The sequence below is a fragment of the Pagrus major genome, chromosome 24 (assembly GCF_040436345.1).
Source record: "Pagrus major chromosome 24, Pma_NU_1.0".
NCBI classification, from domain to species: Eukaryota; Metazoa; Chordata; class Actinopteri; order Spariformes; family Sparidae; genus Pagrus; species Pagrus major.
In genome coordinates this window covers 13,205,509-13,228,106 of record NC_133238.1, presented here as the reverse complement: position 1 = coordinate 13,228,106, position 22,598 = coordinate 13,205,509, and positions in this window count along the sequence as shown.

The following is a 22,598-nucleotide window of genomic DNA, read 5'->3' as shown; positions in this document are numbered from 1 at the left end:
ACAAATTTCACCGGAATCCGATGCGGACTGCTGTGTCTCGTTCAGCCAGTATAGGAGCACATTTGGGAGCGATTTCGAGTCAATTGATCCAAAGACCTGGAAGCTATTGAAAAAATGGGCCACTTTTTTCTCTAAAATATTCACCAAAAATAGAAATTTCACCGGAATCCGATGGGGACTGCTGTGTCTCATTCAGCGAGTAGAGGACCAAATTCGTGACGAATTTCGAGTCAATCGGTCAAAAGACGACCGTAACCCTAACCCTAGCTCCATAACCCTAACCCTAACCCTAACACTAATGCCAGCCTTAAGGCAGTCTCATGAAACATTGTCTCTTTTCACTAAAATATTCACCAAAAATACAAATTTCACCGGAATCCGATGCGGACTGCTGTGTCTCGTTCAGCCAGTATAGGAGCACATTTGGGAACGATTTCGAGTCAATCGGTCCAAAGACCTGGAAGCTATTGAAAAAATGGGCCACTTTTTTCTTTAAAATATTCACCAAAAATACAAATTTCACCGGAATCCGATGGGGACTGCTGTGTCTCGTTCAGCCAGTATATGAGCACATTTGGGAGCGATTTCGAGTCAATTGGTCCAAAGACCTGGAAGCTATTGAAAAAATGGGCCACTTTTTTCTTTAAAATATTCACCAAAAATATAAATTTCACCGGAATCCGATGGGGACTGCTGTGTCTCATTCAGCGAGTAGAGGACCACATTCGTGACGAATTTCGAGTCAATCGGTCAAAAGACGACCGTAACCCTAACCCTAGCTCCATAACCCTAACCCTAACCCTAACACTAATGCCAGCCTTAAGGCAGTCTCATGAAACATTGTCTCTTTTCACTAAAATATTCACCAAAAATACAAATTTCACCGGAATCCGATGCGGACTGCTGTGTCTCGTTCAGCCAGTATAGGAGCACATTTGGGAACGATTTCGAGTCAATCGGTCCAAAGACCTGGAAGCTATTGAAAAAATGGGCCACTTTTTTCTTTAAAATATTCACCAAAAATACAAATTTCACCGGAATCCGATGGGGACTGCTGTGTCTCGTTCAGCCAGTATATGAGCACATTTGGGAGCGATTTCGAGTCAATTGGTCCAAAGACCTGGAAGCTATTGAAAAAATGGGCCACTTTTTTCTTTAAAATATTCACCAAAAATATAAATTTCACCGGAATCCGATGGGGACTGCTGTGTCTCATTCAGCGAGTAGAGGACCACATTCGTGACGAATTTCGAGTCAATCGGTCAAAAGACGACCGTAACCCTAACCCTAGCTCCATAACCCTAACCCTAACCCTAACCCTAATGCCAGCCTTAAGGCAGTCTCATGAAACATTGTCTCTTTTCACTAAAATATTCACCAAAAATACAAATTTCACCGGAATCCGATGGTGACTGCTGTGTCTCGTTCAGCCAGTATAGGAGCACATTTGGGAGCCATTTCGAGTCAATCGGTCCAAAGACCTGGAAGCTATTGAAAAAATGGGCCACTTTTTTCTTTAAAATATTCACCAAAAATACAAATTTCACCGGAATACGATGGGGACTGCTGTGTCTCGTTCAGCCAGTATAGGAGCACATTTGGGAGCGATTTCGAGTCAATTGATCCAAAGACCTGGAAGCTATTGAAAAAATGGGCCACTTTTTTCTCTAAAATATTCACCAAAAATAGAAATTTCACCGGAATCCGATGGGGACTGCTGTGTCTCATTCAGCGAGTAGAGGACCACATTCGTGACGAATTTCGAGTCAATCGGTCAAAAGACGACCGTAACCCTAACCCTAGCTCCATAACCCTAACCCTAACCCTAACACTAATGCCAGCCTTAAGGCAGTCTCATGAAACATTGTCTCTTTTCACTAAAATATTCACCAAAAATACAAATTTCACCGGAATCCGATGCGGACTGCTGTGTCTCGTTCAGCCAGTATAGGAGCACATTTGGGAGCGATTTCGAGTCAATCGGTCCAAAGACCTGGAAGCTATTGAAAAAATGGGCCACTTTTTTCTTTAAAATATTCACCAAAAATACAAATTTCACCGGAATCCGATGGGGACTGCTGTGTCTCGTTCAGCCAGTATAGGAGCACATTTGGGAGCGATTTTGAGTCAATTGGTCCAAAGACCTGGAAGCTATTGAAAAAATGGGCCACTTTTTTCTTTAAAATATTCACCAAAAATACAAATTTCACCGGAATCCGATGGGGACTGCTGTGTCTCATTCAGCGAGTAGAGGACCACATTCGTGACGAATTTCGAGTCAATCGGTCAAAAGACGACCGTAACCCTAACCCTAGCTCCATAACCCTAACCCTAACCCTAACACTAATGCCAGCCTTAAGGCAGTCTCATGAAACATTGTCTCTTTTCACTAAAATATTCACCAAAAATACAAATTTCACCGGAATCCGATGCGGACTGCTGTGTCTCGTTCAGCCAGTATAGGAGCACATTTGGGAGCGATTTTGAGTCAATTGGTCCAAAGACCTGGAAGCTATTGAAAAAATGGGCCACTTTTTTCTTTAAAATATTCACCAAAAATACAAATTTCACCGGAATCCGATGGGGACTGCTGTGTCTCATTCAGCGAGTAGAGGACCACATTCGTGACGAATTTCGAGTCAATCGGTCAAAAGACGACCGTAACCCTAACCCTAGCTCCATAACCCTAACCCTAACCCTAACACTAATGCCAGCCTTAAGGCAGTCTCATGAAACATTGTCTCTTTTCACTAAAATATTCACCAAAAATACAAATTTCACCGGAATCCGATGCGGACTGCTGTGTCTCGTTCAGCCAGTATAGGAGCACATTTGGGAGCGATTTTGAGTCAATTGGTCCAAAGACCTGGAAGCTATTGAAAAAATGGGCCACTTTTTTCTTTAAAATATTCACCAAAAATACAAATTTCACCGGAATCCGATGGGGACTGCTGTGTCTCATTCAGCGAGTAGAGGACCACATTCGTGACGAATTTCGAGTCAATCGGTCAAAAGACGACCGTAACCCTAACCCTAGCTCCATAACCCTAACCCTAACCCTAACACTAATGCCAGCCTTAAGGCAGTCTCATGAAACATTGTCTCTTTTCACTAAAATATTCACCAAAAATACAAATTTCACCGGAATCCGATGCGGACTGCTGTGTCTCGTTCAGCCAGTATAGGAGCACATTTGGGAACGATTTCGAGTCAATCGGTCCAAAGACCTGGAAGCTATTGAAAAAATGGGCCACTTTTTTCTTTAAAATATTCACCAAAAATACAAATTTCACCGGAATCCGATGGGGACTGCTGTGTCTCGTTCAGCCAATATAGGAGCACATTTGGGAGCGATTTCGAGTCAATCGGTCCAAAGACCTGGAAGCTATTGAAAAAATGGGCCACTTTTTTCTTTAAAATATTCACCAAAAATACAAATTTCACCGGAATCCGATGGGGACTGCTGTGTCTCATTCAGCGAGTAGAGGACCACATTCGTGACGAATTTCGAGTCAATCGGTCAAAAGACGACCGTAACCCTAACCCTAGCTCCATAACCCTAACCCTAACCCTAACCCTAATGCCAGCCTTAAGGCAGTCTCATGAAACATTGTCTCTTTTCACTAAAAAATTCACCAAAAATACAAATTTCACCGGAATCCGATGGGGACTGCTGTGTCTCGTTCAGCCAGTATAGGAGCACATTTGGGAGCGATTTCGAGTCAATCGGTCCAAAGACCTGGAAGCTATTGAAAAAATGGGCCACTTTTTTCTTTAAAATATTCACCAAAAATACAAATTTCACCGGAATCCGATGGGGACTGCTGTGTCTCGTTCAGCCAGTATAGGAGCACATTTGGGAGCGATTTCGAGTCAATCGGTCCAAAGACCTGGAAGCTATTGAAAAAATGGGCCACTTTTTTCTTTAAAATATTCACCAAAAATACAAATTTCACCGGAATCCGATGGGGACTGCTGTGTCTCATTCAGCGAGTAGAGGACCACATTCGTGACGAATTTCGAGTCAATCGGTCAAAAGACGACCGTAACCCTAACCCTAGCTCCATAACCCTAACCCTAACCCTAATGCCAGCCTTAAGGCAGTCTCATGAAACATTGTCTCTTTTCACTAAAATATTCACCAAAAATACAAATTTCACCGGAATCCGATGGGGACTGCTGTGTCTCGTTCAGCCAGTATAGGAGCACATTTGGGAGCGATTTCGAGTCAATCGGTCCAAAGACCTGGAAGCTATTGAAAAAATGGGCCACTTTTTTCTCTAAAATATTCACCAAAAATACAAATTTCACCGGAATCCGATGGGGACTGCTGTGTCTTGTTCAGCCAGTATAGGAGCACATTTGGGAGCGATTTCGAGTCAATCGGTCCAAAGACCTGGAAGCTATTGAAAAAATGGGCCACTTTTTTCTCTAAAATATTCACCAAAAATACAAATTTCACCGGAATCCGATGGGGACTGCTGTGTCTCATTCAGCGAGTAGAGGACCACATTCGTGACGAATTTCGAGTCAATCGGTCAAAAGACGACCGTAACCCTAACCCTAGCTCCATAACTCTAACCCTAACCCTAACCCTAATGCCAGCCTTAAGGCAGTCTCATGAAACATTGTCTCTTTTCACTAAAAAATTCACCAAAAATACAAATTTCACCGGAATCCGATGGGGACTGCTGTGTCTCGTTCAGCCAGTATAGGAGCACATTTGGGAGCGATTTCTAGTCAATCGGTCCAAAGACCTGGAAGCTATTGAAAAAATGGGCCACTTTTTTCTTTAAAATATTCACCAAAAATACAAATTTCACCGGAATCCGATGGGGACTGCTGTGTCTCGTTCAGCCAGTATAGGAGCACATTTGGGAGCGATTTCGAGTCAATCGGTCCAAAGACCTGGAAGCTATTGAAAAAATGGGCCACTTTTTTCTCTAAAATATTCACCAAAAATACAAATTTCACCGGAATCCGATGGGGACTGCTGTGTCTCATTCAGCGAGTAGAGGACCACATTCGTGACGAATTTCGAGTCAATCGGTCAAAAGACGACCGTAACCCTAACCCTAGCTCCATAACCCTAACCCTAACCCTAACCCTAATGCCAGCCTTAAGGCAGTCTCATGAAACATTGTCTCTTTTCACTAAAATATTCACCAAAAATACAAATTTCACCGGAATCCGATGGGGACTGCTGTGTCTCGTTCAGCCAGTATAGGAGCACATTTGGGAGCGATTTCGAGTCAATCGGTCCAAAGACCTGGAAGCTATTGAAAAAATGGGCCACTTTTTTCTTTAAAATATTCACCAAAAATACAAATTTCACCGGAATCCGATGGGGACTGCTGTGTCTTGTTCAGCCAGTATAGGAGCACATTTGGGAGCGATTTCGAGTCAATCGGTCCAAAGACCTGGAAGCTATTGAAAAAATGGGCCACTTTTTTCTCTAAAATATTCACCAAAAATACAAATTTCACCGGAATCCGATGGGGACTGCTGTGTCTCATTCAGCGAGTAGAGGACCACATTCGTGACGAATTTCGAGTCAATCGGTCAAAAGACGACCGTAACCCTAACCCTAGCTCCATAACTCTAACCCTAACCCTAACCCTAATGCCAGCCTTAAGGCAGTCTCATGAAACATTGTCTCTTTTCACTAAAAAATTCACCAAAAATACAAATTTCACCGGAATCCGATGGGGACTGCTGTGTCTCGTTCAGCCAGTATAGGAGCACATTTGGGAGCGATTTCTAGTCAATCGGTCCAAAGACCTGGAAGCTATTGAAAAAATGGGCCACTTTTTTCTTTAAAATATTCACCAAAAATACAAATTTCACCGGAATCCGATGGGGACTGCTGTGTCTCGTTCAGCCAGTATAGGAGCACATTTGGGAGCGATTTCGAGTCAATCGGTCCAAAGACCTGGAAGCTATTGAAAAAATGGGCCACTTTTTTCTCTAAAATATTCACCAAAAATACAAATTTCACCGGAATCCGATGGGGACTGCTGTGTCTCATTCAGCGAGTAGAGGACCACATTCGTGACGAATTTCGAGTCAATCGGTCAAAAGACGACCGTAACCCTAACCCTAGCTCCATAACCCTAACCCTAACCCTAACCCTAATGCCAGCCTTAAGGCAGTCTCATGAAACATTGTCTCTTTTCACTAAAATATTCACCAAAAATACAAATTTCACCGGAATCCGATGCGGACTGCTGTGTCTCGTTCAGCCAGTATAGGAGCACATTTGGGAACGATTTCGAGTCAATCGGTCCAAAGACCTGGAAGCTATTGAAAAAATGGGCCACTTTTTTCTTTAAAATATTCACCAAAAATACAAATTTCACCGGAATCCGATGGGGACTGCTGTGTCTCGTTCAGCCAGTATAGGAGCACATTTGGGAGCGATTTCGAGTCAATTGGTCCAAAGACCTGGAAGCTATTGAAAAAATGGTCCACTTTTTTCTCTAAAATATTCACCAAAAATACAAATTTCACCGGAATCCGATGGGGACTGCTGTGTCTCATTCAGCGAGTAGAGGACCACATTCGTGACGAATTTCGAGTCAATCGGTCAAAAGACGACCGTAACCCTAACCCTAGCTCCATAACCCTAACCCTAACCCTAACCCTAATGCCAGCCTTAAGGCAGTCTCATGAAACATTGTCTCTTTTCACTAAAATATTCACCAAAAATACAAATTTCACCGGAATCCGATGCGGACTGCTGTGTCTCGTTCAGCCAGTATAGGAGCACATTTGGGAACGATTTCGAGTCAATCGGTCCAAAGACCTGGAAGCTATTGAAAAAATGGACCACTTTTTTCTTTAAAATATTCACCAAAAATACAAATTTCACCGGAATCCGATGGGGACTGCTGTGTCTCGTTCAGCCAGTATAGGAGCACATTTGGGAGCGATTTTGAGTCAATTGGTCCAAAGACCTGGAAGCTATTGAAAAAATGGGCCACTTTTTTCTTTAAAATATTCACCAAAAATACAAATTTCACCGGAATCCGATGGGGAATGCTGTGTCTCATTCAGCGAGTAGAGGACCACATTCGTGACGAATTTCGAGTCAATCGGTCAAAAGACGACCGTAACCCTAACCCTAGCTCCATAACCCTAACCCTAACCCTAACCCTAATGCCAGCCTTAAGGCAGTCTCATGAAACATTGTCTCTTTTCACTAAAATATTCACCAAAAATACAAATTTCACCGGAATCCGATGGGGACTGCTGTGTCTTGTTCAGCCAGTATAGGAGCACATTTGGGAGCGATTTCGAGTCAATCGGTCCAAAGACCTGGAAGCTATTGAAAAAATGGGCCACTTTTTTCTCTAAAATATTCACCAAAAATACAAATTTCACCAGAATCCGATGGGGACTGCTGTGTCTCATTCAGCGAGTAGAGGACCACATTCGTGACGAATTTCGAGTCAATCGGTCAAAAGACGACCGTAACCCTAACCCTAGCTCCATAACTCTAACCCTAACCCTAACCCTAATGCCAGCCTTAAGGCAGTCTCATGAAACATTGTCTCTTTTCACTAAAAAATTCACCAAAAATACAAATTTCACCGGAATCCGATGGGGACTGCTGTGTCTCGTTCAGCCAGTATAGGAGCACATTTGGGAGCGATTTCTAGTCAATCGGTCCAAAGACCTGGAAGCTATTGAAAAAATGGGCCACTTTTTTCTTTAAAATATTCACCAAAAATACAAATTTCACCGGAATCCGATGGGGACTGCTGTGTCTCGTTCAGCCAGTATAGGAGCACATTTGGGAGCGATTTCGAGTCAATCGGTCCAAAGACCTGGAAGCTATTGAAAAAATGGGCCACTTTTTTCTCTAAAATATTCACCAAAAATACAAATTTCACCGGAATCCGATGGGGACTGCTGTGTCTCATTCAGCGAGTAGAGGACCACATTCGTGACGAATTTCGAGTCAATCGGTCAAAAGACGACCGTAACCCTAACCCTAGCTCCATAACCCTAACCCTAACCCTAACCCTAACCCTAATGCCAGCCTTAAGGCAGTCTCATGAAACATTGTCTCTTTTCACTAAAATATTCACCAAAAATACAAATTTCACCGGAATCCGATGCGGACTGCTGTGTCTCGTTCAGCCAGTATAGGAGCACATTTGGGAACGATTTCGAGTCAATCGGTCCAAAGACCTGGAAGCTATTGAAAAAATGGGCCACTTTTTTCTTTAAAATATTCACCAAAAATACAAATTTCACCGGAATCCGATGGGGACTGCTGTGTCTCGTTCAGCCAGTATAGGAGCACATTTGGGAGCGATTTCGAGTCAATTGGTCCAAAGACCTGGAAGCTATTGAAAAAATGGTCCACTTTTTTCTCTAAAATATTCACCAAAAATACAAATTTCACCGGAATCCGATGGGGACTGCTGTGTCTCATTCAGCGAGTAGAGGACCACATTCGTGACGAATTTCGAGTCAATCGGTCAAAAGACGACCGTAACCCTAACCCTAGCTCCATAACCCTAACCCTAACCCTAACCCTAATGCCAGCCTTAAGGCAGTCTCATGAAACATTGTCTCTTTTCACTAAAAAATTCACCAAAAATACAAATTTCACCGGAATCCGATGGGGACTGCTGTGTCTCGTTCAGCCAGTATAGGAGCACATTTGGGAGCGATTTCGATTCAATTGATCCAAAGACCTGGAAGCTATTGAAAAAATGGGCCACTTTTTTCTTTAAAATATTCACCAAAAATACAAATTTCACCGGAATCCGATGGGGACTGCTGTGTCTCGTTCAGCCAGTATAGGAGCACATTTGGGAGCGATTTCGAGTCAAATTGATCCAAAGACCTGGAAGCTATTGAAAAAATGGTCCACTTTTTTCTCTAAAATATTCACCAAAAATACAAATTTCACCGGAATCCGATGGGGACTGCTGTGTCTCATTCAGCGAGTAGAGGACCACATTCGTGACGAATTTCGAGTCAATCGGTCAAAAGACGACCGTAACCCTAACCCTAGCTCCATAACCCTAACCCTAACCCTAACCCTAATGCCAGCCTTAAGGCAGTCTCATGAAACATTGTCTCTTTTCACTAAAATATTCACCAAAAATACAAATTTCACCGGAATCCGATGCGGACTGCTGTGTCTCGTTCAGCCAGTATAGGAGCACATTTGGGAACGATTTCGAGTCAATCGGTCCAAAGACCTGGAAGCTATTGAAAAAATGGACCACTTTTTTCTTTAAAATATTCACCAAAAATACAAATTTCACCGGAATCCGATGGGGACTGCTGTGTCTCGTTCAGCCAGTATAGGAGCACATTTGGGAGCGATTTCGAGTCAATTGGTCCAAAGACCTGGAAGCTATTGAAAAAATGGGCCACTTTTTTCTTTAAAATATTCACCAAAAATACAAATTTCACCGGAATCCGATGGGGACTGCTGTGTCTCATTCAGCGAGTAGAGGACCACATTCGTGACGAATTTCGAGTCAATCGGTCAAAAGACGACCGTAACCCTAACCCTAGCTCCATAACCCTAACCCTAACCCTAACCCTAATGCCAGCCTTAAGGCAGTCTCATGAAACATTGTCTCTTTTCACTAAAAAATTCACCAAAAATACAAATTTCACCGGAATCCGATGGGGACTGCTGTGTCTCGTTCAGCCAGTATAGGAGCACATTTGGGAACGATTTTGAGTCAATCGGTCCAAAGACCTGGAAGCTATTGAAAAAATGGGCCACTTTTTTCTTTAAAATATTCACCAAAAATACAAATTTCACCGGAATCCGATGGGGACTGCTGTGTCTCGTTCAGCCAATATAGGAGCACATTTGGGAGCGATTTCGAGTCAATCGGTCCAAAGACCTGGAAGCTATTGAAAAAATGGGCCACTTTTTTCTTTAAAATATTCACCAAAAATACAAATTTCACCGGAATCCGATGGGGACTGCTGTGTCTCATTCAGCGAGTAGAGGACCACATTCGTGACGAATTTCGAGTCAATCGGTCAAAAGACGACCGTAACCCTAACCCTAGCTCCATAACCCTAACCCTAACCCTAACCCTAATGCCAGCCTTAAGGCAGTCTCATGAAACATTGTCTCTTTTCACTAAAAAATTCACCAAAAATACAAATTTCACCGGAATCCGATGGGGACTGCTGTGTCTCGTTCAGCCAGTATAGGAGCACATTTGGGAGCGATTTCGAGTCAATCGGTCCAAAGACCTGGAAGCTATTGAAAAAATGGGCCACTTTTTTCTTTAAAATATTCACCAAAAATACAAATTTCACCGGAATCCGATGGGGACTGCTGTGTCTCGTTCAGCCAGTATAGGAGCACATTTGGGAGCGATTTCGAGTCAATCGGTCCAAAGACCTGGAAGCTATTGAAAAAATGGGCCACTTTTTTCTTTAAAATATTCACCAAAAATACAAATTTCACCGGAATCCGATGGGGACTGCTGTGTCTCATTCAGCGAGTAGAGGACCACATTCGTGACGAATTTCGAGTCAATCGGTCAAAAGACGACCGTAACCCTAACCCTAGCTCCATAACCCTAACCCTAACCCTAATGCCAGCCTTAAGGCAGTCTCATGAAACATTGTCTCTTTTCACTAAAATATTCACCAAAAATACAAATTTCACCGGAATCCGATGGGGACTGCTGTGTCTTGTTCAGCCAGTATAGGAGCACATTTGGGAGCGATTTCGAGTCAATCGGTCCAAAGACCTGGAAGCTATTGAAAAAATGGGCCACTTTTTTCTCTAAAATATTCACCAAAAATACAAATTTCACCAGAATCCGATGGGGACTGCTGTGTCTCATTCAGCGAGTAGAGGACCACATCCGTGACGAATTTCGAGTCAATCGGTCAAAAGACGACCGTAACCCTAACCCTAGCTCCATAACTCTAACCCTAACCCTAACCCTAATGCCAGCCTTAAGGCAGTCTCATGAAACATTGTCTCTTTTCACTAAAAAATTCACCAAAAATACAAATTTCACCGGAATCCGATGGGGACTGCTGTGTCTCGTTCAGCCAGTATAGGAGCACATTTGGGAGCGATTTCTAGTCAATCGGTCCAAAGACCTGGAAGCTATTGAAAAAATGGGCCACTTTTTTCTTTAAAATATTCACCAAAAATACAAATTTCACCGGAATCCGATGGGGACTGCTGTGTCTCGTTCAGCCAGTATAGGAGCACATTTGGGAGCGATTTCGAGTCAATCGGTCCAAAGACCTGGAAGCTATTGAAAAAATGGGCCACTTTTTTCTCTAAAATATTCACCAAAAATACAAATTTCACCGGAATCCGATGGGGACTGCTGTGTCTCATTCAGCGAGTAGAGGACCACATTCGTGACGAATTTCGAGTCAATCGGTCAAAAGACGACCGTAACCCTAACCCTAGCTCCATAACCCTAACCCTAACCCTAACCCTAATGCCAGCCTTAAGGCAGTCTCATGAAACATTGTCTCTTTTCACTAAAATATTCACCAAAAATACAAATTTCACCGGAATCCGATGCGGACTGCTGTGTCTCGTTCAGCCAGTATAGGAGCACATTTGGGAACGATTTTGAGTCAATCGGTCCAAAGACCTGGAAGCTATTGAAAAAATGGGCCACTTTTTTCTTTAAAATATTCACCAAAAATACTAATTTCACCGGAATCCGATGGGGACTGCTGTGTCTCGTTCAGCCAATATAGGAGCACATTTGGGAGCGATTTCGAGTCAATCGGTCCAAAGACCTGGAAGCTATTGAAAAAATGGGCCACTTTTTTCTTTAAAATATTCACCAAAAATACAAATTTCACCGGAATCCGATGGGGACTGCTGTGTCTCATTCAGCGAGTAGAGGACCACATTCGTGACGAATTTCGAGTCAATCGGTCAAAAGACGACCGTAACCCTAACCCTAGCTCCATAACCCTAACCCTAACCCTAACCCTAATGCCAGCCTTAAGGCAGTCTCATGAAACATTGTCTCTTTTCACTAAAAAATTCACCAAAAATACAAATTTCACCGGAATCCGATGGGGACTGCTGTGTCTCGTTCAGCCAGTATAGGAGCACATTTGGGAGCGATTTCGAGTCAATCGGTCCAAAGACCTGGAAGCTATTGAAAAAATGGGCCACTTTTTTCTTTAAAATATTCACCAAAAATACAAATTTCACCGGAATCCGATGGGGACTGCTGTGTCTCGTTCAGCCAGTATAGGAGCACATTTGGGAGCGATTTCGAGTCAATCGGTCCAAAGACCTGGAAGCTATTGAAAAAATGGGCCACTTTTTTCTTTAAAATATTCACCAAAAATACAAATTTCACCGGAATCCGATGGGGACTGCTGTGTCTCATTCAGCGAGTAGAGGACCACATTCGTGACGAATTTCGAGTCAATCGGTCAAAAGACGACCGTAACCCTAACCCTAGCTCCATAACCCTAACCCTAACCCTAATGCCAGCCTTAAGGCAGTCTCATGAAACATTGTCTCTTTTCACTAAAATATTCACCAAAAATACAAATTTCACCGGAATCCGATGGGGACTGCTGTGTCTCGTTCAGCCAGTATAGGAGCACATTTGGGAGCGATTTCGAGTCAATCGGTCCAAAGACCTGGAAGCTATTGAAAAAATGGGCCACTTTTTTCTCTAAAATATTCACCAAAAATACAAATTTCACCGGAATCCGATGGGACTGCTGTGTCTCATTCAGCGAGTAGAGGACCACATTCGTGACGAATTTCGAGTCAATCGGTCAAAAGACGACCGTAACCCTAACCCTAGCTCCATAACTCTAACCCTAACCCTAACCCTAATGCCAGCCTTAAGGCAGTCTCATGAAACATTGTCTCTTTTCACTAAAAAATTCACCAAAAATACAAATTTCACCGAATCCGATGGGGACTGCTGTGTCTCGTTCAGCCAGTATAGGAGCACATTTGGGAGCGATTTCTAGTCAATCGGTCCAAAGACCTGGAAGCTATTGAAAAAATGGGCCACTTTTTTCTTTAAAATATTCACCAAAAATACAAATTTCACCGGAATCCGATGGGGACTGCTGTGTCTCGTTCAGCCAGTATAGGAGCACATTTGGGAGCGATTTCGAGTCAATCGGTCCAAAGACCTGGAAGCTATTGAAAAAATGGCCACTTTTTTCTCTAAAATATTCACCAAAAATACAAATTTCACCGGAATCCGATGGGGACTGCTGTGTCTCATTCAGCGAGTAGAGGACCACATTCGTGACGAATTTCGAGTCAATCGGTCAAAAGACGACCGTAACCCTAACCCTAGCTCCATAACCCTAACCCTAACCCTAACCCTAATGCCAGCCTTAAGGCAGTCTCATGAAACATTGTCTCTTTTCACTAAAATATTCACCAAAAATACAAATTTCACCGGAATCCGATGGGGACTGCTGTGTCTCATTCAGCGAGTAGAGGACCACATTCGTGACGAATTTCGAGTCAATCGGTCAAAAGACGACCGTAACCCTAACCCTAGCTCCATAACCCTAACCCTAACCCTAACCCTAATGCCAGCCTTAAGGCAGTCTCATGAAACATTGTCTCTTTTCACTAAAAAATTCACCAAAAATACAAATTTCACCGGAATCCGATGGGGACTGCTGTGTCTCGTTCAGCCAGTATAGGAGCACATTTGGGAGCGATTTCGAGTCAATCGGTCCAAAGACCTGGAAGCTATTGAAAAAATGGGCCACTTTTTTCTTTAAAATATTCACCAAAAATACAAATTTCACCGGAATCCGATGGGACTGCTGTGTCTCGTTCAGCCAGTATAGGAGCACATTTGGGAGCGATTTCGAGTCAATCGGTCCAAAGACCTGGAAGCTATTGAAAAAATGGGCCACTTTTTTCTTTAAAATATTCACCAAAAATACAAATTTCACCGGAATCCGATGGGGACTGCTGTGTCTCATTCAGCGAGTAGAGGACCACATTCGTGACGAATTTCGAGTCAATCGGTCAAAAGACGACCGTAACCCTAACCCTAGCTCCATAACCCTAACCCTAACCCTAACCCTAATGCCAGCCTTAAGGCAGTCTCATGAAACATTGTCTCTTTTCACTAAAAAATTCACCAAAAATACAAATTTCACCGGAATCCGATGGGGACTGCTGTGTCTCTTTCAGCCAGTATAGGAGCACATTTGGGAGCGATTTCTAGTCAATCGGTCCAAAGACCTGGAAGCTATTGAAAAAATGGGCCACTTTTTTCTTTAAAATATTCACCAAAAATACAAATTTCACCGGAATCCGATGGGGACTGCTGTGTCTCATTCAGCGAGTAGAGGACCACATTCGTGACGAATTTCGAGTCAATCGGTCAAAAGACGACCGTAACCCTAACCCTAGCTCCATAACCCTAACCCTAACCCTAACCCTAATGCCAGCCTTAAGGCAGTCTCATGAAACATTGTCTCTTTTCACTAAAATATTCACCAAAAATACAAATTTCACCGGAATCCGATGCGGACTGCTGTGTCTCGTTCAGCCAGTATAGGAGCACATTTGGGAACGATTTCGAGTCAATCGGTCCAAAGACCTGGAAGCTATTGAAAAAATGGGCCACTTTTTTCTTTAAAATATTCACCAAAAATACAAATTTCACCGGAATCCGATGGGGACTGCTGTGTCTCGTTCAGCCAGTATAGGAGCACATTTGGGAGCGATTTCGAGTCAATTGGTCCAAAGACCTGGAAGCTATTGAAAAAATGGGCCACTTTTTTCTTTAAAATATTCACCAAAAATACAAATTTCACCGGAATCCGATGGGGACTGCTGTGTCTCATTCAGCGAGTAGAGGACCACATTCGTGACGAATTTCGAGTCAATCGGTCAAAAGACGACCGTAACCCTAACCCTAGCTCCATAACCCTAACCCTAACCCTAACCCTAATGCCAGCCTTAAGGCAGTCTCATGAAACATTGTCTCTTTTCACTAAAAAATTCACCAAAAATACAAATTTCACCGGAATCCGATGCGGACTGCTGTGTCTCGTTCAGCCAGTATAGGAGCACATTTGGGAACGATTTCGAGTCAATCGGTCCAAAGACCTGGAAGCTATTGAAAAAATGGGCCACTTTTTTCTTTAAAATATTCACCAAAAATACAAATTTCACCGGAATCCGATGGGGACTGCTGTGTCTCATTCAGCCAGTATAGGAGCACATTTGGGAGCGATTTTGAGTCAATTGGTCCAAAGACCTGGAAGCTATTGAAAAAATGGGCCACTTTTTTCTTTAAAATATTCACCAAAAATACAAATTTCACCGGAATCCGATGGGGACTGCTGTGTCTCATTCAGCGAGTAGAGGACCACATTCGTGACGAATTTCGAGTCAATCGGTCAAAAGACGACCGTAACCCTAACCCTAGCTCCATAACCCTAACCCTAACCCTAACCCTAATGCCAGCCTTAAGGCAGTCTCATGAAACATTGTCTCTTTTCACTAAAAAATTCACCAAAAATACAAATTTCACCGGAATCCGATGGGGACTGCTGTGTCTCGTTCAGCCAGTATAGGAGCACATTTGGGAGCGATTTCGATTCAATTGATCCAAAGACCTGGAAGCTATTGAAAAAATGGGCCACTTTTTTCTTTAAAATATTCACCAAAAATACAAATTTCACCGGAATCCGATGGGGACTGCTGTGTCTCGTTCAGCCAGTATAGGAGCACATTTGGGAGCGATTTCGAGTCAAATTGATCCAAAGACCTGGAAGCTATTGAAAAAATGGTCCACTTTTTTCTCTAAAATATTCACCAAAAATACAAATTTCACCGGAATCCGATGGGGACTGCTGTGTCTCATTCAGCGAGTAGAGGACCACATTCGTGACGAATTTCGAGTCAATCGGTCAAAAGACGACCGTAACCCTAACCCTAGCTCCATAACCCTAACCCTAACCCTAACCCTAATGCCAGCCTTAAGGCAGTCTCATGAAACATTGTCTCTTTTCACTAAAATATTCACCAAAAATACAAATTTCACCGGAATCCGATGCGGACTGCTGTGTCTCGTTCAGCCAGTATAGGAGCACATTTGGGAACGATTTCGAGTCAATCGGTCCAAAGACCTGGAAGCTATTGAAAAAATGGACCACTTTTTTCTTTAAAATATTCACCAAAAATACAAATTTCACCGGAATCCGATGGGGACTGCTGTGTCTCGTTCAGCCAGTATAGGAGCACATTTGGGAGCGATTTCGAGTCAATTGGTCCAAAGACCTGGAAGCTATTGAAAAAATGGGCCACTTTTTTCTTTAAAATATTCACCAAAAATACAAATTTCACCGGAATCCGATGGGGACTGCTGTGTCTCATTCAGCGAGTAGAGGACCACATTCGTGACGAATTTCGAGTCAATCGGTCAAAAGACGACCGTAACCCTAACCCTAGCTCCATAACCCTAACCCTAACCCTAACCCTAATGCGAGCCTTAAGGCAGTCTCATGAAACATTGTCTCTTTTCACTAAAAAATTCACCAAAAATACAAATTTCACCGGAATCCGATGGGGACTGCTGTGTCTCGTTCAGCCAGTATAGGAGCACATTTGGGAGCGATTTCGAGTCAATTGATCCAAAGACCTGGAAGCTATTGAAAAAATGGGCCACTTTTTTCTCTAAAATATTCACCAAAAATACAAATTTCACCGGAATCCGATGGGGACTGCTGTGTCTCATTCAGCGAGTAGAGGACCACATTCGTGAGGAATTTCGAGTCAATCGGTCAAAAGACGACCGTAACCCTAACCCTAGCTCCATAACCCTAACCCTAACCCTAACCCTAATGCCAGCCTTAAGGCAGTCTCATGAAACATTGTCTCTTTTCACTAAAATATTCACCAAAAATACAAATTTCACCGGAATCCGATGCGGACTGCTGTGTCTCGTTCAGCCAGTATAGGAGCACATTTGGGAACGATTTCGAGTCAATCGGTCCAAAGACCTGGAAGCTATTGAAAAAATGGGCCACTTTTTTCTTTAAAATATTCACCAAAAATACAAATTTCACCGGAATCCGATGGGGACTGCTGTGTCTCGTTCAGCCAGTATAGGAGCACATTTGGGAGCCATTTCGAGTCAATCGGTCCAAAGACCTGGAAGCTATTGAAAAAATGGGCCACTTTTTTCTTTAAAATATTCACCAAAAATACAAATTTCACCGGAATCCGATGGGGACTGCTGTGTCTCATTCAGCGAGTAGAGGACCACATTCGTGACGAATTTCGAGTCAATCGGTCAAAAGACGACCGTAACCCTAACCCTAGCTCCATAACCCTAACCCTAACCCTAACCCTAATGCCAGCCTTAAGGCAGTCTCATGAAACATTGTCTCTTTTCACTAAAAAATTCACCAAAAATACAAATTTCACCGGAATCCGATGGGGACTGCTGTGTCTCGTTCAGCCAGTATAGGAGCACATTTGGGAGCGATTTCGAGTCAATCGGTCCAAAGACCTGGAAGCTATTGAAAAAATGGGCCACTTTTTTCTTTAAAATATTCACCAAAAATACAAATTTCACCGGAATCCGATGGGGACTGCTGTGTCTCGTTCAGCCAGTATAGGAGCACATTTGGGAGCGATTTCGAGTCAATTGATCCAAAGACCTGGAAGCTATTGAAAAAATGGGCCACTTTTTTCTCTAAAATATTCACCAAAAATACAAATTTCACCGGAATCCGATGGGGACTGCTGTGTCTCATTCAGCGAGTAGAGGACCACATTCGTGACGAATTTCGAGTCAATCGGTCAAAAGACGACCGTAACCCTAACCCTAGCTCCATAACCCTAACCCTAACCCTAACCCTAATGCCAGCCTTAAGGCAGTCTCATGAAACATTGTCTCTTTTCACTAAAAAATTCACCAAAAATACAAATTTCACCGGAATCCGATGGGGACTGCTGTGTCTCGTTCAGCCAGTATAGGAGCACATTTGGGAGCGATTTCGAGTCAATCGCTCCAAAGACCTGGAAGCTATTGAAAAAATGGGCCACTTTTTTCTTTAAAATATTCACCAAAAATACAAATTTCACCGGAATCCGATGGGGACTGCTGTGTCTCGTTCAGCCAGTATAGGAGCACATTTGGGAGCGATTTCGAGTCAATCGATCCAAAGACCTGGAAGCTATTGAAAAAATGGGCCACTTTTTTCTCTAAAATATTCACCAAAAATACAAATTTCACCGGAATCCAATGGGGACTGCTGTGTCTCATTCAGCGAGTAGAGGACCACATTCGTGACGAATTTCGAGTCAATCGGTCAAAAGACGACCGTAACCCTAACCCTAGCTCCATAACCCTAACCCTAACCCTAACCCTAATGCCAGCCTTAAGGCAGTCTCATGAAACATTGTCTCTTTTCACTAAAAAATTCACCAAAAATACAAATTTCACCGGAATCCGATGGGGACTGCTGTGTCTCGTTCAGCCAGTATAGGAGCACATTTGGGAGCGATTTCGAGTCAATCGGTCCAAAGACCTGGAAGCTATTGAAAAAATGGGCCACTTTTTTCTTTAAAATATTCACCAAAAATACAAATTTCACCGGAATCCGATGGGGACTGCTGTGTCTCGTTCAGCCAGTATAGGAGCACATTTGGGAGCGATTTCGAGTCAATCGGTCCAAAGACCTGGAAGCTATTGAAAAAATGGGCCACTTTTTTCTTTAAAATATTCACCAAAAATACAAATTTCACCGGAATCCGATGGGGACTGCTGTGTCTCATTCAGCGAGTAGAGGACCACATTCGTGACGAATTTCGAGTCAATCGGTCAAAAGACGACCGTAACCCTAACCCTAGCTCCATAACCCTAACCCTAACCCTAACCCTAATGCCAGCCTTAAGGCAGTCTCATGAAACATTGTCTCTTTTCACTAAAAAATTCACCAAAAATACAAATTTCACCGGAATCCGATGGGGACTGCTGTGTCTCGTTCAGCCAGTATAGGAGCACATTTGGGAGCGATTTCTAGTCAATCGGTCCAAAGACCTGGAAGCTATTGAAAAAATGGGCCACTTTTTTCTTTAAAATATTCACCAAAAATACAAATTTCACCGGAATCCGATGGGGACTGCTGTGTCTCGTTCAGCCAGTATAGGAGCACATTTGGGAGCGATTTCGAGTCAAATTGATCCAAAGACCTGGAAGCTATTGAAAAAATGGTCCACTTTTTTCTCTAAAATATTCACCAAAAATACAAATTTCACCGGAATCCGATGGGGACTGCTGTGTCTCATTCAGCGAGTAGAGGACCACATTCGTGACGAATTTCGAGTCAATCGGTCAAAAGACGACCGTAACCCTAACCCTAGCTCCATAACCCTAACCCTAACCCTAACCCTAATGCCAGCCTTAAGGCAGTCTCATGAAACATTGTCTCTTTTCACTAAAATATTCACCAAAAATACAAATTTCACCGGAATCCGATGCGGACTGCTGTGTCTCGTTCAGCCAGTATAGGAGCACATTTGGGAACGATTTCGAGTCAATCGGTCCAAAGACCTGGAAGCTATTGAAAAAATGGACCACTTTTTTCTTTAAAATATTCACCAAAAATACAAATTTCACCGGAATCCGATGGGGACTGCTGTGTCTCGTTCAGCCAGTATAGGAGCACATTTGGGAGCGATTTCGAGTCAATTGGTCCAAAGACCTGGAAGCTATTGAAAAAATGGGCCACTTTTTTCTTTAAAATATTCACCAAAAATACAAATTTCACCGGAATCCGATGGGGACTGCTGTGTCTCATTCAGCGAGTAGAGGACCACATTCGTGACGAATTTCGAGTCAATCGGTCAAAAGACGACCGTAACCCTAACCCTAGCTCCATAACCCTAACCCTAACCCTAACCCTAATGCCAGCCTTAAGGCAGTCTCATGAAACATTGTCTCTTTTCACTAAAAAATTCACCAAAAATACAAATTTCACCGGAATCCGATGGGGACTGCTGTGTCTCGTTCAGCCAGTATAGGAGCACATTTGGGAGCGATTTCGAGTCAATTGATCCAAAGACCTGGAAGCTATTGAAAAAATGGGCCACTTTTTTCTCTAAAATATTCACCAAAAATACAAATTTCACCGGAATCCGATGGGGACTGCTGTGTCTCATTCAGCGAGTAGAGGACCACATTCGTGAGGAATTTCGAGTCAATCGGTCAAAAGACGACCGTAACCCTAACCCTAGCTCCATAACCCTAACCCTAACCCTAACCCTAATGCCAGCCTTAAGGCAGTCTCATGAAACATTGTCTCTTTTCACTAAAATATTCACCAAAAATACAAATTTCACCGGAATCCGATGCGGACTGCTGTGTCTCGTTCAGCCAGTATAGGAGCACATTTGGGAACGATTTCGAGTCAATCGGTCCAAAGACCTGGAAGCTATTGAAAAAATGGGCCACTTTTTTCTTTAAAATATTCACCAAAAATACAAATTTCACCGGAATCCGATGGGGACTGCTGTGTCTCGTTCAGCCAGTATAGGAGCACATTTGGGAGCCATTTCGAGTCAATCGGTCCAAAGACCTGGAAGCTATTGAAAAAATGGGCCACTTTTTTCTTTAAAATATTCACCAAAAATACAAATTTCACCGGAATCCGATGGGGACTGCTGTGTCTCATTCAGCGAGTAGAGGACCACATTCGTGACGAATTTCGAGTCAATCGGTCAAAAGACGACCGTAACCCTAACCCTAGCTCCATAACCCTAACCCTAACCCTAACCCTAATGCCAGCCTTAAGGCAGTCTCATGAAACATTGTCTCTTTTCACTAAAAAATTCACCAAAAATACAAATTTCACCGGAATCCGATGGGGACTGCTGTGTCTCGTTCAGCCAGTATAGGAGCACATTTGGGAGCGATTTCGAGTCAATCGGTCCAAAGACCTGGAAGCTATTGAAAAAATGGGCCACTTTTTTCTTTAAAATATTCACCAAAAATACAAATTTCACCGGAATCCGATGGGGACTGCTGTGTCTCGTTCAGCCAGTATAGGAGCACATTTGGGAGCGATTTCGAGTCAATTGATCCAAAGACCTGGAAGCTATTGAAAAAATGGGCCACTTTTTTCTCTAAAATATTCACCAAAAATACAAATTTCACCGGAATCCGATGGGGACTGCTGTGTCTCATTCAGCGAGTAGAGGACCACATTCGTGACGAATTTCGAGTCAATCGGTCAAAAGACGACCGTAACCCTAACCCTAGCTCCATAACCCTAACCCTAACCCTAACCCTAATGCCAGCCTTAAGGCAGTCTCATGAAACATTGTCTCTTTTCACTAAAAAATTCACCAAAAATACAAATTTCACCGGAATCCGATGGGGACTGCTGTGTCTCGTTCAGCCAGTATAGGAGCACATTTGGGAGCGATTTCGAGTCAATCGCTCCAAAGACCTGGAAGCTATTGAAAAAATGGGCCACTTTTTTCTTTAAAATATTCACCAAAAATACAAATTTCACCGGAATCCGATGGGGACTGCTGTGTCTCGTTCAGCCAGTATAGGAGCACATTTGGGAGCGATTTCGAGTCAATCGATCCAAAGACCTGGAAGCTATTGAAAAAATGGGCCACTTTTTTCTTTAAAATATTCACCAAAAATACAAATTTCACCGGAATCCAATGGGGACTGCTGTGTCTCATTCAGCGAGTAGAGGACCACATTCGTGACGAATTTCGAGTCAATCGGTCAAAAGACGACCGTAACCCTAACCCTAGCTCCATAACCCTAACCCTAACCCTAACCCTAATGCCAGCCTTAAGGCAGTCTCATGAAACATTGTCTCTTTTCACTAAAATATTCACCAAAAATACAAATTTCACCGGAATCCGATGCGGACTGCTGTGTCTCGTTCAGCCAGTATAGAAGCACATTTGGGAACGATTTCGAGTCAATCGGTCCAAAGGCCTGGAAGCTATTGAAAAAATGGGCCACTTTTTTCTTTAAAATATTCACCAAAAATACAAATTTCACCGGAATCCGATGGGGACTGCTGTGTCTCGTTCAGCCAGTATAGGAGCACATTTGGGAGCGATTTCGAGTCAATTGGTCCAAAGACCTGGAAGCTATTGAAAAAATGGTCCACTTTTTTCTCTAAAATATTCACCAAAAATACAAATTTCACCGGAATCCGATGGGGACTGCTGTGTCTCATTCAGCGAGTAGAGGACCACATTCGTGACGAATTTCGAGTCAATCGGTCAAAAGACGACCGTAACCCTAACCCTAGCTCCATAACCCTAACCCTAACCCTAACCCTAATGCCAGCCTTAAGGCAGTCTCATGAAACATTGTCTCTTTTCACTAAAATATTCACCAAAAATACAAATTTCACCGGAATCCGATGCGGACTGCTGTGTCTCGTTCAGCCAGTATAGGAGCACATTTGGGAACGATTTCGAGTCAATCGGTCCAAAGACCTGGAAGCTATTGAAAAAATGGGCCACTTTTTTCTTTAAAATATTCACCAAAAATACAAATTTCACCGGAATCCGATGGGGACTGCTGTGTCTCGTTCAGCCAGTATAGGAG